The following is a 17,871-nucleotide window of genomic DNA, read 5'->3' on the forward strand; positions in this document are numbered from 1 at the left end:
CAGGCTCCTAGCTGCCTGAGCTGAACTTTGCAGGGCTGAAGAGGTGACAGCTCCTATGGGCGTGACCACCTCAGCTCAACAAAGGTGCCTCGAGACCCTCCCGCTTGGTGACGAGGGGAAGCGTCACCCATTGACTCTGAGCTGGGCGCTTCACGGTTAAGCCCTGAAGCTCCCAGGGCGAGTGTCAATCAGTGACACCTCGTGACAGAGTGAGGTGGGGTCAGAAGTATCACTGACCCCATCCCACTCTGTGACAAAGTTGGGACTGAAGTCCCAACCCTCCTGAGACCTTCGAGGCAGAGCTGAAGGTAAGTGTGTGTGTTTTTTCAAATGAATGTTTGATGCGTGCGTGTATGTTTGCAATATTTGATAATGAGTGCTGTGAATGGATGTGTGTGTGCACGCGTGTGTGAATGAATGAATGAGTGTGAGTGTGCATGTGTGTCCCGCCCCTCCCTCCTAAGTTTACCGGCCACCACTGCATTCTACTACCCTTTAGCAGTTTCATATCATATTTGGCCCCCTTATTTATTTCATTATTTATTGGATTTCTCTTCCCTCTTAGACTCTTACTGCAGTGCTTTAAATGGAAAAATAAGAACTGCAGGTACTCTCAACCAGAGTACCTGCTTGTTTCTGAAAAGCGATGGTACTCTCCAATTAAAAGTATTACGTTTTTCTTCAGAAGTGCCTGTACTCTCCTTCTCAAAATAAAAAAGTGCCGGTACTCAGTACTGGACAGTACTGGCCCATTTAAAGCACTTCTTACTGTACACTAAAATGGCTTTGCTACCTGGCAAATCACTCAAGTAAATTGGAGCAAACAATTAATCTTTCTGAGATTGGTAAAAACGAGTTAGAACATGCAGAAGCAAAGAAATGTGAAATTGAAAGACATACCATAGACATACAGGAGTGGCGAAATTCATGATAGAATCTATGGTTGTGGAGGCCCACATCAATGTGCCAGTCCCTGGGCTGCTGGAAAACAAAAATAATTGAGGTTATGCTTTGAAATAAATCTACTGTGCCATTAAGAGCAATGTTTGTTCAAAGGGTTCCATATTGATAATTTAACAATAATGCTTCCTTACAAAATAAAATACTACCAGAAAAAAACTAGTGGCAACTAGGTAGTTATAGTTAGGACCTAGTTTCTCTATTAAAAGCGTTTTTTTACTTGCCTATATCTTTGGCGCCGCTTGACAAACCTTCATAAAATTTTCCAACAAAAGTTTGACAGTCACATGACCTGCTGTGTGGAAAGTTTCTGGTGATCCATCAAACGGGGTCAAGATAAGAGGGTTGCTGGGATCCTATGCTGGTGTCCCAGCATTCGCTGGAACACCACATCAATGAAAGCGGAACGACGAACGAGGATGCTGCGTCCCTGAAGGTAAATTACATTTATTTTATTTTATCTTTACATTTTCTCCCCTCCGTGTCTGCCCCGCAGCCCCTCCACTGTGATTTGCGGTGGAGAGCATAAAAGGAATTTTCGAAGCCTCATGTAAATCCCAACTTTTCTGACAAAAGAAAAGTTACATCTTAAGGTCTGTTTTTTATGGAAAATAGTATATTATTTTGTGGACACTTCAAATGCATTAGTGTCACAGCTTAGTGATTTTCCATGAACCAATCGAAAGAACAAAAACTTTAAGGGCAGATTTCCGGTAATGGGAAGACTGTTTGAAGAATGTGAATAAATGGCATAATGTACAAAATTAATGTGTTGACGCAAATCCTATTACTATAAAACCACAGGATCTATGACCGCTCAATGCATTTTTATAGAGTACAAACACCTTTCACAAGTCGGAAAATTGCTTTTGCGACCAGTAGTGCAAAGGACGGCTGCCTCCTGCTCCCTCATGTCTTCCCATACAGGAAATATGTTTTTAAAGCTGCACCTGTGCCTTTAATGGACACCGACTGCCTAACACAAATGTTTCCCTTTTGTTAATGCAAATACAGATCAAGGGGTCTGCAGTCCCTTGAAGGTTTCAGTCCTAGCATTCACAGCCAATTTCAGTGGGTCGCAAACTATGACCTGACACATTAATTTTCAATTTGGGAACGGACAGACTGCCATAGCATCTATTTGTATTCGTGTAAGTTGCACACTAGTTTCTAGACAAATCAGTGTTTCGAAATTGCTTGAGTAACTAGGCAATATTAGTTGAAACAAGAAAATATAAAATAGCTTAAGTGGGCTATACTTTTTGTACTCCGTGACAGAGTCAGAAGTCATTTATAGTCATACCTACTGATACCGAAAATGATTAATCGAAAGTGTGCTGTACAGTTTTTAAGTTTACACCACTAAGCTATTGATCCCATTTGGTGTTTTAATTCTGGAAGTCGTTTTAGCTTCAAATAATTCAATGATAGCTTTCTCAGGAAATTAAACCAAATGAAACCGCTCCTAATTCCATTACTATGTGCGGCTTTCAAAGAAGACCATATATAAAGAACGCTAGGGTCAATCTCTAAAAAAAAATCTCTCTCTTATCCTGAAGGAAGAGAAGACGCTTTAGGATCTTCTAGTTACTATTCCAGCCTTTAACCTACTTACTGATATCCCTGACTAATTTGAAGATCAAGGTCTTGGCCAAAATCCTAGTCATTATCTTGTGTAAGTTGTTTCTCTCTAATTTAAATTTGTCTCAGGTATGCTTTTTTCCTGGAGTCTTCTATAGGAATCATCTGAGAACCTTGTGCCAACTACTATTGCACAAGAAGGAGCGTTTTACCGTACCCTCGAGAGGACCGGCCTCAGTCAGGTCATCGTCAAAGGAACGCTGGCTGTATAACACACTGACCACAGGTGTTGATTGTCGAGGCTTTCTCTACTACCCAACAAAAATTCTTCACAGCATCCACTTCTCTTTCTCCTGTCACTGGAAAACCTGCCTGATGAAATTTGGCAGAATCAAGATATACGCAGACTATCTACTGTGGCCTGGCCTACTAAGGTATTCTTATACAATGATGACATACTGCTCACAATCACTGAAACAAATACCTCTATACTAACTTGATGTTTTTTATACTATTTTTTGCAGTTTTCAAGTTACAAGACTAATTGGGAGGAGTGCAAGGCCATCCCCAAAATGTGCATAACCACCAAAGAAAACATCTGTGGTCAGGATATGAAAGGGACAGCCAGGGGCCTCAAGCATCAAGGGATTGTAATTAACAGGGGGCTAGAAATTATGTCAGATGACAATCTGAACCCTCTTATGACACATAAAAAAAGGACTTAACTTGATGGACACATCTCAGCCTGTCAACATAGGGTACAGTACAAATTTCAAGATGATTGTTGTGTCCAAATACAATTATGTCCTAGGGATGCTACCAATACCTGTGTGCAAGGGCATACTGAAATGTATTGAGCCAGACATCAAAGAACAAGTTACTTACCTTCGGTAATGCCTTATCTGGTAGAGACAGTATCTAGCTGCAGATACCTTACCTTAAAATTTCCCACAGGCGTCAGCTTGATCTGGAGAATTTTCTGAGCAGTACCTCTGCGCCCCATAAGGTGGCATCAGTATTAATCGGTGGTGTCATCCATGCCGGATATGACATCACGGGTCCTATACAGGTGCCTCCCCGGCACGCTGACGTCATTTTCTTTTCACAACTTACCATGCCACAAGTGCAGAGCCATGAAGAACACTGACTACTAGTGCATCCAAACTATGGCTCTGAAAGGGGAGTCCCTGTCCCTAGAAATCATTTTTCAGAACGGGGAGGATGGGTGAGCCGGTAAGGAACCTGCAACTAGATATTGTCTCTACCAAATAAGGCATTACCGAAGGTAAGTAACGTGTTAATCTTATACAGACATCTAGTTGCAGCTTCCTTACCTTAGGAGATACCCAAACAATACAATTTCCGGAGGCGAGTCTGCAAACTAAGATCAGACTGGAAAGTCCTGCAGTACCGAACGGGCAAAGTACCCGTCTCTACGCACCTGAATGTCCAGGCAGAGATGTCCATGTTGTCATCTGACAGATGTTAAGGACTCAAACTCTGCATGGTAATCCAGTGGAGGCAGCTGTATCTCTGGTAGAAAGAGCATGAAATCCTTCAGTGAGTTGCTTCTTGTCCTGTGTGTAGCAGATTTTAATGCAGAGTACGACCTATTTGGAGATGGTCCATTTCTGCACTCCCTGACCTTTCTTCACACCCACATAACCGACAAAGTGTTGATCATCCACCCGGAACTCTTATGTATGATTAAGGTAGAACACCAATGCTCTTTTTAAGTCCAGGTGGTGGAGTCTCTCCTCTTCCTTAAGTGGATGTTGAGGTGCATAAAAAGTAGACAAAGTGATGGATTGGCCTACATGAAAGGCCGTAATCACTTTTGGCAAAAATGAAGCCCTAGTACTAAGCACCACTTTGTCTGGATAGATGGAAAGGTAGGGCGGCTTAGATGACAATGCCTGCAGGTGTAACGGCCACAAGAAAGGTCGTTTTCAAAGTGAGACGCCTGAGAGGACAATTATAGAGAAGCTCAAAAGGGGTGCACATTAGGAATGTCAAAACCAAATTCAAATCCTATAGGGGCATGATGATTGGGGATGGAGAAAACATATGAGTAAGGCCTTTGAGGAACCTATCAACAGTACAAGACTTAAAAAAAGAAGGGTGATCAGGCAACCCTAAAAATGCAGAAATAGCAGATAAATGACCTTTGAGAGTGCCCTTAGTAGAGCCCTGCTGGGGCAGAGAAAGGATAAACAATAGGACCTCAGAGAGAAGGGCAGAAAGGGGGTCAACTGACTTGTCTGTACACCATGCCACAAATTCCTTCCAATGACAGGAGTATACCGTTTTGGTGGAGGTACATCTGGCTGTCAAAATTACCTTACAGACTTTGGGCGAAAGGTAAAAAGCTGTCAACTGTCGCCGCTCAGTCTCCATGCAAGAAGGCAGAGACTGGACAGGTTCAGGTGGAGAACCCTCCCCTGCTCTTGTTGCAGAAGAGCCTCCCAAAGGGGCAGTCTGATTGGAGGATCAATGGATATGCTCAGTAGCTCAGGATACCAAATCCTCTGTGCCCAGTCCTGAGCCACAAGTATTACTTGGGCCCATTTGTTTTTAATTGTCTTGACAACCCTGGGCAGAGGTGGTATGGGTGAAAAGCATACAGGAAGCCTGAGTTCCAGTTGAGATGAAATGCATCTCCGAGTGATTCCCACCTTGGAAACTCCAACGTGCAACAGTGCTGATATCCAAGGTTCTCCTCACTGCTGAAAGAGACCTTGCATCACCTCCGGATAGAGACACCATTCGTGGTTGACTTAGCATTGTCAGCCGAGTTTGTCTGCTCTGGCATTCAGAAAGCCTGCCAGATCTTGAACCACCAGGAAAATGACCTGTTGTTTCAGCCACATCCAGAGAGACTGAGTCTCCTGACAGAGGTTCCATGAACCCACCCTGCCCTGTTTGTTGCAGTACCTCATGGCAGTTGTGCTGTCCGTGACCACCTGGACTATGTTCCTCTTGAGAGGGAAGAAATGCTTTCACTGCTAATCTGATCACAGGGAGCACCACAAGACTGACGTGGAGTCCGGCCTCTGCCAGAGACCAGATGCCTTTGATCTCTGCCTCTCACAGCTGGTCGCTCCAGTGCAGGAGCAATGCATCTGTCATTAGTGTCAAATCTGGGTGGGGAAGGGAGAGGGATCTGCCTCTCACTCAATCGTGGTTTGTTAGCTGGCACTGCAGATCTCGCTCAGTTCCCTCCTGGAGAGATTCCCCTGATGTTGCGCCCAATGGAACTTCAGGTCCCACTGTAAAGCCTGCATATGCCATCTTACATGTCACCAGCAGGATACAGGAGGCCCAGCAGTCTCAGAGTCATTTTCACCGAAATCCAGGATATGGGCTGAAACATCGGTATCATAGCCTGAGTATCCTGGACTCACCACTCAGGAGAATAACCCTGAATCTGCACTGTGTCCAGAACAGCTCCGATGAAAGGGAGCATGTGAGAAGGTGTCAGGTGTGACTTTGGCACATTTATAGTAAACCCCAGCGAATGTAGGAGGTCCGCCATAGCCTGGAGGTGAGAGACATCAGCTTGGGGAGAACCCGCCTTCAATAGCCAGTAGTCAAGATAGAGGAAGGCTGGAAGCCGTGATCAACGCAGATAAGTTGTGACCACTGCCATCACCTTGGTGAACACCCGCCTGAGGGGAGCTCGTAAGGCCAAAGGGGAGGACGGTGATCTGAAAGTGCTCGTGGCCTACCGTGAACTGCAAGTAAAGTCTATGGGCAGGCAGGACAGGAATATGGAAATAAGCGTCCTGCAAGTCCAACACTACCATTCAGTCTCCTGGGTCCCGGGCAGATAGAATATGAGCCAGAGTGAGCAATTTGAACTTCTATTTCTTAAGGAAGAGATTGAGGGTCCGAAGGTTTAGGATAGGGCAGGGGCCCTTGTCCTTTTTGAGCACCAGAAAATAGTGTGAATATCAACCACAACCTACTTCTGGCACGAGGACCCTCTCTGTGGCTCCCTTGGCCAAGAGAGCTGTAACCTCCTCTTGGGTAAGTGCCAAATGATCCTCCCTCATCCTATCGTAGGACGGTGGCATAGACGGAGGGATAGACTCAAAGGGGAGGGACTAGCCCTTTCGGACTATCTGCAAAACTCACCTGTCTGACGTGATGGAATCCCAGTGGAGCAGGTGGCGGCTAATCCTACCTCCAACTGGCCCGTGGTTGGGGAGAGTCAGACTAGGAAGGTTTGGAGGCAGTTAAGGAGGTGGGGTGCTGACTTGTCACACCACTGGCTCCTTGATCCACAAGATCAGTGGATCTCACGTCCCCGGCCATGTAGAGGCCGGGCAATAGGCTTGGCTTAGTGCTGGGTTTGGACCAGGTATCGAGTAGGACATCTGTAAGGGCTTCATTAATTGGGAATAGGAGTTCGGAGGATGAAGCTCCAGGTTGAAGCGCTTCTGTCAGGAGGATAGTCCTGACTGCCACAGTAGGCAACTTGAGGTCTAGGACCTCACCTGCTCCTCTTACCACCATTGACTATGAAGATCCCTCCTCCCTAGCCACGATAGGGGGAGGAAGCATGCAAGTATCTGGAGAAGTATCCAGTCTGCTGGCTTCACCCATCTGTACGCCAGTCCATAGGGTCTTGGAGCTGGTATTCTAGAAAGTCCAGAAACCCCTCCCATTCTTCACCATAATGTAGCCCATAGGAAAGGGGCTCAGGATCTGACATAGAAGGCAAGGCTCCTACGGGTGTCTGAGTCAGCGCAGCACCAAGCCCATCCAGCTCCTGTTGGAGTTGGAAATAGAAATGGGGAAAGTGCTGCTGAGGGGCACAGGCGGCACCAGGAGCATTGGGAATGGCACTGGGGAAGTGGTACATCCAATGCTGGACTGGATAAAGGCATGTATCCATGGGTGCCCTCAAAGCTGAGGCCGAAGCTGCCAGCATAGAACCCTAAGGGGCCCACTTCAGACTCCACTGGGCTCGATGGCCAGAGGTGTCGGACTGCCCAAAAATTAGGTTCATGGCCTCATAGAAATCTTTCAGTTGGGCAGGGTTTGCTCCGGCTCCTTGAAACTCGGGAGGCAGGGAGGCAGCCTGGATGCAGGCTCTGCAGAGGGAGGCCTAGAACTATGACACTCGTTGTCATACAGATGAGGAGAATTTGAAGAGCGCGTCAACTTTTTTATGCCTCGACTTACTTGATCGTTTGGAGGACTTGAAGTGGGACGATGATGATTAAAGACTCAGTGACCACTCGTGGGACGTTCCTCTCGACTGGGACCTCGACTTGTGCGGAGTCAGCATCTGGCCACCATCAGCTTTAGAGCCTGCTCCCACAAAGTCTTCTCAGGCATGGGCCCACACTTGGAGCACAACTTTGGGTTGTGGTCACGCTCCAGGGACTAAAGACACACGAGTTGCAGGTACATCACTGACATAGTCCGATGGCATGACCTGCAGGCTTAAACCCAGCCTTCCTCAATGACATCCTCAATGCACCAGGAGTAGAAAACTCGAAAAACTCTCCAGATCTCCAGATCAAACTAACATCTGGGTAAAATTTTAAGATAAGGAATCTGCAACTAGATGTCTCTATCAGATAGGCATATTTAAGAAAAAGCGAGACCTAGGATGAAACCTTAGAAAGTTTGGGCACACATTACATATGGTAGATTGAGGCTGGCCCACATGAAGCTATATTAAAAAGACCACTATTTATTGCAACTAGCCTATTTCGTCTCACAGGCAACCCAGGACCCTGCAATCAGTTCATTTGGAACACTAGCTCTTGAATTGTTTGAAAGAGACTTTTCCAGTTTACCTGATAAAACCTCCCACCTCATCCCTAATCTAGTTATCTTAAGTATGATGTCTGAGTGAAAGATGGCTCCTACACTGCTCAAAATTGACCCCTTCCTGTACTGTCTATCCATATGTGCGGAAATGTGAGCCTGCTGATTGACATAATGTCTAGGTTATGAAAGGAATAGTCTTCTAAAGGAATCTCTTTAGACCATTTTTTTTGGACAAAAAAAATAATAAAATTCCCTCCCGAGACCTCTGACATGAATATGGCATAAGCTTTGAATACCTCTTGTGTAGATGTCAGGCTACCTTAAACAACACCTGGATCCCATCCCAATACAACTGTCTTTTATCCTTCAATATCTCCAACTACGGGGACACTGTAAGGGGGTAAAATATGAGTTATACAGGGTCCACATTAATGAGTTGTACTCCAAACCTATGGAAAAGATGACCAGATTGGAGTGGTACACATTCTACATTAGGATTACAGTGAATATGATTGGTCGACTGTATTGCTCACACATGGTTAGGTTGTGAGGGAGGCCAGATTAAAATGTTTAGACTTTAAAATCTTGTCTGAGTCGTACAGGTCTACTTAAAGATGATACAAAGGAGACCTCCAACACCACTCCAGATGTGGGAGGTGGAATCAAAAGAGGTGTGACCTGATTCACATCTTATGAAACTGTATTGATTTGCAGGAACTGTGGCAGGCTATTTGGTCTGAATTAGCTTGTGTACGAACCCTCCATATATTCCTCTTGTCTCACTTAACCTTTTTACACAAAGTAAATGACACTGTTGTTCAATCGCTCCTCACACACTGATAAATGGTAACATCCCTTGCAGCAGGCAAGAACTTAATCCTCCAGCACTGGTAATAATTGTTGTCTGCCAACGCCACCTGCTTTTCCCCCAGTGATGAATGGTTGCCTGATTGAGTGAAGACTCCTCACTGTGAACATATTTTATACTCGATCACATCAAACTGTAAACCTTTGGCCACATCTGGGGTTCCCTCTGGAATAGGCCTGAGCTAGATTAAAAGAAGAAGATCCGCACTTTGAACTGGTACTGTACCTTCATTCCTGCACTGTGGTACCACAGCAAACAACTAAAGGGAACACCTACGTCTGGAAATCTGGATAAGCATGTCTGGCTGCGTTCACATGACCTTTACCTAAACCTATGACAACCCATTGCACAACAAACATTTAACCCTAACTGTTGAATGAGGATGTTGCCTTTGATTGCGAAATAGTTGTGTGTCTGTCACAGCATATCAATGATTTGCACTAGTGGTACTATCTGTGATCCATATGTGTTGACCCAGCCCTCCACATATAAACCATTTAGCTCCTCCTATAGTTAGTACACATAATTCTCTCTAATGAAAGGACAATGAAACTCTCTCGGACTGATCCATCCCATGCCATCAATCCTCCCCCACAATATATTGCTCTCTCTATTTTGATGCTAACCAGAATTGATCGTTCACATATTATGACTCAGATATGCCTCCATGTCAACACACTTACCACACCTTGTTTTGAATGTAGAATATCCCTGCTCTGAGAAAAGAGATTGGCTAGCTTGCTATGTTATTGTATACTATGTACTAGTGACACTGTTCATGCAAATGATTTTCAGTTAGTTCTGTCATACAAACGTATACGATTCAGTGATGCATAATACATGTGAAGTGCACTGTTTTGCTAATAAAGAAATACCTTTTGCAGAAAAGGCATTCATTTAATCATGTGTCAACAGTTGTCACATTTGAATCACATCTTGGCTATGTGATTTTGAGCGATACTGAAGGCAGAGAAAATTATATTCTGTATCCCAGTGGGCAACATAGTTCCCACATTGTTAGTTCCAAAAAACATTCAGTTTGAGGCAGCCTCGATTTTAAATATTTAAAGTCTTTAATATATTTATAATAGAAGGAATTCTGTAATCTCTGTATATTCGCTTGTCACTAATTTCTTTATAATAACGATTTGTGACACACTAAGTTGCTGATTATAAAGAAAAGACACCAGAACTCGGCTATTATAAGGTTATACTCTCGGGCTCTTACTTCGCTATGATTGCTGCCAGAGCCAGCAGTCGAGGTGAAAGGCAGGTCAGGTCAAGGAGCATAATTAAATCAGTTGTTTAAAGCAACAAACAAAACACTGCTTTTCTATCTTCTGCTCTATTTGAATAGTTTACAATGACAATCAGGGAGAATATGTTTGCTTCCTTGCACTCCTTAAAGAAAAGCTAGAATTCTTCTGGATATGCTGAGCTACTGCAGCGTTTTTTTTTTTAATGACTTGTATTGAACTGTTTATAATACCTGTTGCAACAAATATCTTTTTGATGTACTTAAACCTGCACTAGAGGTTTTCTTATTTTATTTTTTTGCTTTCTGCTTGCAGACATGCTCACTCAAGGTTTAAAGTGATTTGTGAGAATGGAGATGGTGTGACCATTTATTATACAGGAAAATGAAAATAATCAGGATATTATAAATCACTTTGAAATTGCATAACCTTCTAAAGGACTAGGCCTTCTGCCTCGTTCCTGTAAATGGTTGTTAAACTCCTCGGTGACTCCTCGGTGACTTTCGATATCCTTATAATGTATAGCAGGGGCACTTTGTCCTAGATATTAATCTACAATAATGGTAGTTTAGCTCTGTCAGCAGAAATCTGTGCAAGAGCAGCTTTCTGGTGTTTTTCTACAAGCAAAGTCCTGCTTGCTGTCAATTGTTTCACGGTTCAACATGACTATAGACTGAATTTTGTATTTGAAATTTAGTGGCAGTATTGTGCCGCTGTATACTAAAGACTGAATGATCTGAGATTCATTTGAGAGAGATTAGTATAGCAGCAACTTGCCAATTTTTTATGGTTCTTGATTACTGGTTATATTTATTGTTGTTGCATAGAAAATATGGTATTTCTTATGTCATCAAGCTGAGGTAGGGGCACACCATGCCACAAAACATTGAATTTGATGTTGATGTCCAGAGTTGCAGAGGTATAAGTGTTGAATTTGTGATGCAGGCAAGGTCACTTTTTCCACTTGTAGACATTCATCTGATTCTCTCATATTCTTTGACATATACTTCAAGATAACTGCCAAAGACAATGTGCAGTTCTTGCAAGGTGCACACTGACTATCTATAGACCATTCTGATCGGCCTCTTTGAATTTTTGCATGGATGAAATGTTGACCATTCGCAATTGTACCATATAGTTTACAACAGCAGCTGTTTTCAATGAGGACACCTTTTCAACTTTAAATACTTCAGATGAAATATGTTTTTTGGATCTCTTGCATGAATGTATGCTTCACTGGCTTGGTTGCAGCATCTCCATCAAATAATTTGTTTGTTGGAAGAAGATCATGTGACAGAATGTCATTGATAAATTCACCCCTTTCTTTTGCTACATCCATCTCTCTGTGGGTTTGCGAAGGTCTATAAAACTACTGGACCCCCCAAACCTATGTTTTGACACCAAAATGAAGTATTTAGGTCTCACAATTCCTAATATATTACATCATCACTGCAACACACCAGACATTTTTAAAAATGATGTCCAGAAAAATTCAACCCAGATCAGCTATGTCTACCCAGCTATATTACTTCTCCAACAATACAAAAACACAAATCAAAAATGAAAATCTCTGGACAACAACTGTTTTGTGGAGGTATATAAGGGGGCTGGGGTTATTATGCATTGCAGCACATCAATCCCCTTACTAACAAAGGTAGGGGCACTTACAAGTGGTTATATGGCAGTGTGTATGTATAAGAATAAACAATTGATAGTTACTAGAACAGGAGCTGCTTCATGCTAGAACCAAAGCTGACTGATGTGCTCCACTAAAGCATACACTGAATGAATCAATCTAAAAGGTCATTCATGTTGTATCTTAAAACAAGCAAAAGGTGCAATTTAGATACACATCTGGTTTTGAAAATACGTCCACAACTCATAACCATCGTTTGAACTGGGTCGCAGAATTGGGTCCTGTCAGAGGTCGATGTGTTACCATACGGTAGTATTACAGTGAGTGATGACACAGTTGATTCTAGTGAGGCAGAGGGGGTTGACTGGAAAATATAACAGCTCATCAGCTTCTCAGCTCAACAGAAGCATTATAAAGTACAGTTGTCAAATAAACGAGGTAGCCTTTAACTAAAACATATGAATGCAAATTCTGAAAATGAATATAATATGTAGCAAACTATTTAACAGCAAAACCAAAGACACTGGAAGTTAGCAGTTCCCATTAGTTCCTGCTCACCTCCACCTCTAGCTCATGCACTTGCACACATTTTGTGTTCTGAAATAGCTTTAATTCCTTGAACCAAACATGTTTTTACCCACCAAGATTGAATGGAATTAGAAAGGGCTCAATAGTTTCTACACCAGATAGCTTCCCCTTTAACATCATAGTTTCTTACTACCTGTAGGGAGGAATAAACATCTGAAACGCAGGGTACATGCTGGGATGTTAACACATAAAAGAGAAACTTCTAAAAAAAATAGTGAAGCAAAAGTCCACAATTTAAAGGTACACCATTAAACACCACAAGAGAACCTACACCTTGCCTAAGTGAATAAAATAAAAAATAAATTAAATCTTAACTCTTCAGTGTGAAAATGTCAAACGGTAGCCCCATTCCTTCCTTTCATTGTGGCTTCAAATCCCTGCTCTTAACACATCTACATTGAATAATTGCTCCTCCTCTCTGTTTTAATAGCTTTTTAGTTGTGCCATCTTATCATGAAACTATTATTGGTGTTATTGTTGATGAGCACTCATGGGATTCCAGTTTGCTCCTTCTAGAACAGTGGGTAAATGGATTTTTAGTCAAACATGTACTTCTGTGTTCGAAAAGTGGCAAAGGGTGGATGGTAACAGATGATTCAATTCTGCAGATGCCACTTTTCATTCAGAAAACTGACTAAACATGGTACAACGCATCTATTTTCAGAAGAAAGACTATCCCTAACAAATGGAATATATGTGCATTCTCACACTATTACCGTTCCATTCGTAAAATAGTCACATAAAATGGCTACTTCTCATTTAGTACTCTTTTTCAGTAAAAAGGGCCGTCATTGTTACTTCTCTTTCTTTTTTTTAACTGATCAATGTTACAACCAAGCATACATGCCTTAGATTCATTTGTCATATCTTTAACATATTGTAAGAGGTAAGGATTGAAGGTGTACTGATTCATGCTGAAAGAATAAAAGAGACTAATAACGTCCATGCTGCTCTAGTCATTCCATTTTAAATTCTCTCTTGGAAAATATCTAATTATTCTAGCACAAGTCAAATATTCAAAACAATAAATGAAGAATCACAGCATGCCAGACATCCAGAATAGGGCACATTTCCACTGTTGGATTCTAGTAACAAATAAGCCTAATCAAAGGAATCCCGGTGAGGAAACTATACAGCTCTGTTCATGTGAGGTATTAACATCCACAGTGTCTATATTTTTGTGCGATTGCTTTTATTGAAGACAGTATTATAACAGGTCAAGTAAGTTTACATACTGCTACAACCATTTCAGCTATTACACATTACAGCTGTGAGAAAATGTGCAGGCGTTTGTACCACATATAAGAGACCATGGAAAATACAGACGGAAATCAAAACAATTGCATAACTCTTTTCATAATAACTTCTTGCTGCTTGCAGTGTTTATTCAATTACTTTATGAGACACAACCACTGTCTGGAAACAGAAAATAAAAACTCCTCCATATTACAGGTATATCATGCTGAGCGGCATTCAAAATATTGTGGATGGGATAGCCAATACATTTTCAAGGAGTACCCTGCCTGCCAAATTTTAAATAATACCCATAGCTTTTATAAAGATACACAATACATAGGCGGTTATGAAATGGTCCTTTTTTCTTTTTATTAAAAAAAAAGGCTTTTTTAAATGGTTTTATCTTAAATTCATTTGTGAATGTGATGTATCACTAATGAATGGATGTGTTTGTAAATGCAATACAGCCCAGTAGACTCACTCAGCGCCACCATGTTCCAAACGATATCGGCCAGGGCCGGCTTTAAGGCTGTGCGGCCGCATGTGGTGCTGACCTGGTTTGGGTGCGCTGACCTCACGGGGGCACTATGTTTAGCAATGACTCAAAAAACTTGCGCGATAAAAGCACCTGCTAAAAACTTCCTAATGCGTCTAGCCTTCAGGAAACAAAATGTCAAAATACCTCTTGTGATTATTGTTTCTGCTAGGGAGAGAGATGGGAGTTTTGTCTAGGGGCAGCTTTGACTCACCATAAAGTATCTTAGAAGCTTAATATGCCTGTTGCAAAGAACAGAACTATATTTTAAGTGGAAAGCTGAGTGGATTAGTAAAGCCAGCCTTTACAAGCGCTTTAACACCAATGAGATGGGGGGAACTTTTGCCGGGTGGTAGTGAGTGAATCTGAGAAAGTGGTCAAGGGGTAGGGAGGTGTAAAAAAAAACTGTCGCACAGGACACCACCAGCATTAAAGCTGGCCCTGATATCGGCTCCTGTCACACGGCCAGCCGGTGAGGATTGGATATTGCACAGTGGCAGACAATGAGAGTTGGAAACCCCTACAAAGAGAATTTCCAAGTGACATGGTCTGGAGGCTGAGCACAGCTGACATCAATTTGGGTTTTGCCATCTCCCCGGGTCATCAGCTGCAGCTTTTGAAGCCTTGCCTATGTTTTTTCTTGGAGGGGGGGGTTGGTTAGAGTGGATTATGGACAGTGACCTGCACAAAGCCCTGTCCTCTCAATGGCCTAGTGCAAAGCTCTTTCATGGCTGCGGGGCAATGAACTCAAGGTCCCACCTCTCCCCCTCCCAGGCTCTTCCCACTGCAGGTCCCCTCCTCTCACACAGTGAGATTTTGCTGGAGGATGGCAGGTCTGGCAATGCATTGTGCACATCATGTTAAGAACAAAGGTAAAATGTGAAATTATTACTTTCAAGTTATACATAGTAAAAAGTTGATATAAAAATGCTATGAACTGTGCATACGACAGCAATGTCTCAGTTAGGATGGATAACTTCAAAATGCTATTGACTTGTGTAGTATGAATCAATGTGTTCAGTGCTTAATTTGTGCTAGTCTTCGCAGTTGTTAAGGGGCAGCAATCTTGGGGCTTGCACAATTTCTGCTCCTGTGTTGTGCACTTCCAAGTGCAACACAATACTGAGGCAGTCAAGGACTTAATTTGCAGTTTGGTTTTTCTAGACCAGTTTGGGCTTGCCTGTGGTCTATCACTCATGAGGTAGAGACACATGGCCATTGCACTGGCCCACCTACATTGCCCTCAGCTACCTCCTGCTGACTGATATAGAATCAGAAGGGCAGGTTCTGCTTTGCAGATGAGTAATCCACATTTCACACACACACTTCTGTTTGTCTCGGATAGCCTTCATGGTGCAGCCATGCCTCTTCCCTCCTCTTGAGAGAGGCAAATAGGCTGGATATGCGTCTGCCCCCGAGCTGCCACTGACACAGGAGATTTGGAGGCACACAACATCTGCTCATGGCACCAGAGTAGCTGGGTGAGGCATGCCATGAGCAAGGACTGAAAAACCACAATAGCTGTGAGCTGTGAAGGGGTGTGGCACAGCACAGGTGCATCATGTGGGAGAATATCATGATCAGCACCATGTAACCACAGCACCAAACGCTGACAGTCACAGTGGCATCTACTGAGATAAGGAGTGGACTCCTCGTCACCTGCTGCCAGCAAAAACAGCTACAATATGCCATAAGTATCAAGAATTCTGCATGCAAAAATCACAGGCTAAAAGAGTAGAAGTCCTCATACAGCTTTATATTTAGCAGTACACATAGGGGGTCATTACAACCCTGGAGGTCGGTGTTAAACCGGCGGTAAGACCGCCAACAGGCTGGCGGTCTTACTTTGGGGAATTATGACCATGGCGGTTACCGCCATGGTCATCCGCCGGTTATCTGTTCCACCCGCCAGGGCGGAGATGACCGCTGGGCTGGGGACCTGGGTCTCCAGGCCGGCGGCCGGCACTATACTGCCGGCGGTATTTGGACCCGGCTTACAGCTGTGGATTTCCAGCGGTTTGAACCGCCATGAAATCCACGGCGGTAAGCAATATCAGTGCCAGGGAATTCCTTCCCTGGCACTGATAGGGGTCTACCCACCCCCCACCCCGACTCCCTCCCCTACACCCCCCACCACCCCTGCCACCCCCCAAAGGTGGCAGGGCCCCCCTCCCCACCCCGACCCCCAACATCACATCACCCATACCCACACGACACGCAGGCAGGCACCACCTACACCCTTACACGCACACACGCCGACATACATGCCAACTTACACACACACAGTCAGACACGCACACCCACATTCAGACATACATGCACACATCCATACAGACATACCCACAGACATACACGCACTCATTCCCATACACACAACACCCCCGCAAGCATACACGCACTCACACACCCCCCCTACATACACAGACGCACACCCCCATGCACCCACACAACACACAACACCCCCCACCCCGACCCCCAACATCACATCACCCATACCCACACGACACACACGCAGGCACCACCTACACCCTTACACGCACACACGCCGACATACATGCCAACTTACACACACACAGTCAGACACGCACACCCACATTCAGACATACATGCACACATCCATACAGATATACCCACAGACATACACGCACTCATTCCCATACACACAACACCCCCGCAAGCATACACGCACTCACACACCCCCTCTACATACACAGACGCACACCCCCATGCACCCACACAAAACACAACACCCCCAACCCCCTCCCCTAACGGACGATCGACTTACCTGTTCCGTCGATCCTCCGGGAGGGGACAGGAGCCATGGGGGCAGCTCCGCCGACACCACACCGCCAACAGAACACCACCACGGCGAATCACAGGACGTGATTCGCTGGCCGGTGTTCTGTTGGCGTGGAGGTGGAGCAACCTCCACTTCCCCGCCTCCCGCCAGTATGGCTGTTGCTGGCTCACCATCGGTAAAAGGACGGTGAGCTGGCAACGGTTATAATAGGCCGAGCGGAAAACTGCCACCACTGGCGGTCTTCCGCACGGCAGTACCTCGGCGGTCTTCAAAAAAGACTGCCGAGGTTGTAGTGCCCTCATTTAGCCTATTTATTCAAGACGCAGGTATTGGCTTGTAATATCTGAATCAAACAGAACTTTTTGATCTCATCTGAGTTCAATTACAACCGAAACAGGTTACAGTTATCCCTATGTAGCCTAGACAAGCATTTAATGACTACATAGTCTGACTAAACTTGTGAGAAGCAGAAGGATGCTGGACAGGTCACTATTACTGGACACTAACTTCCTCAAACATATTCAGACAGGTAAACTAGTACACTGCATACATATTTGAAGTCTAGGATGCGCATAAGGCCTTTTAAGGGGCATTTTAACTAAATGCTTGATCTGCATATGATGC

General features: G+C 44.0%; 1 protein-coding gene across 2 annotated transcripts in view; it reads right to left on the bottom strand.

The window, feature by feature from the left end:
• Positions 1-17,871, bottom strand: part of LOC138285390 (sodium channel protein type 2 subunit alpha) — a 666,155-nt gene that overhangs the window by 439,051 nt on the left and 209,233 nt on the right. The window contains exon 3 of one of the 2 annotated variants that reach the window (XM_069225263.1): positions 901-978. The gene's annotated coding sequence lies outside the window, so the exon portion shown is untranslated. Of the gene's footprint in view, positions 1-900; positions 982-17,871 lie in introns of both variants that reach the window. The other variant, XM_069225264.1, reaches the window with a different exon arrangement.

This window comes from Pleurodeles waltl, chromosome 3_1 (assembly GCF_031143425.1).
Source record: "Pleurodeles waltl isolate 20211129_DDA chromosome 3_1, aPleWal1.hap1.20221129, whole genome shotgun sequence".
NCBI lineage: Eukaryota > Metazoa > Chordata > Amphibia > Caudata > Salamandridae > Pleurodeles > Pleurodeles waltl.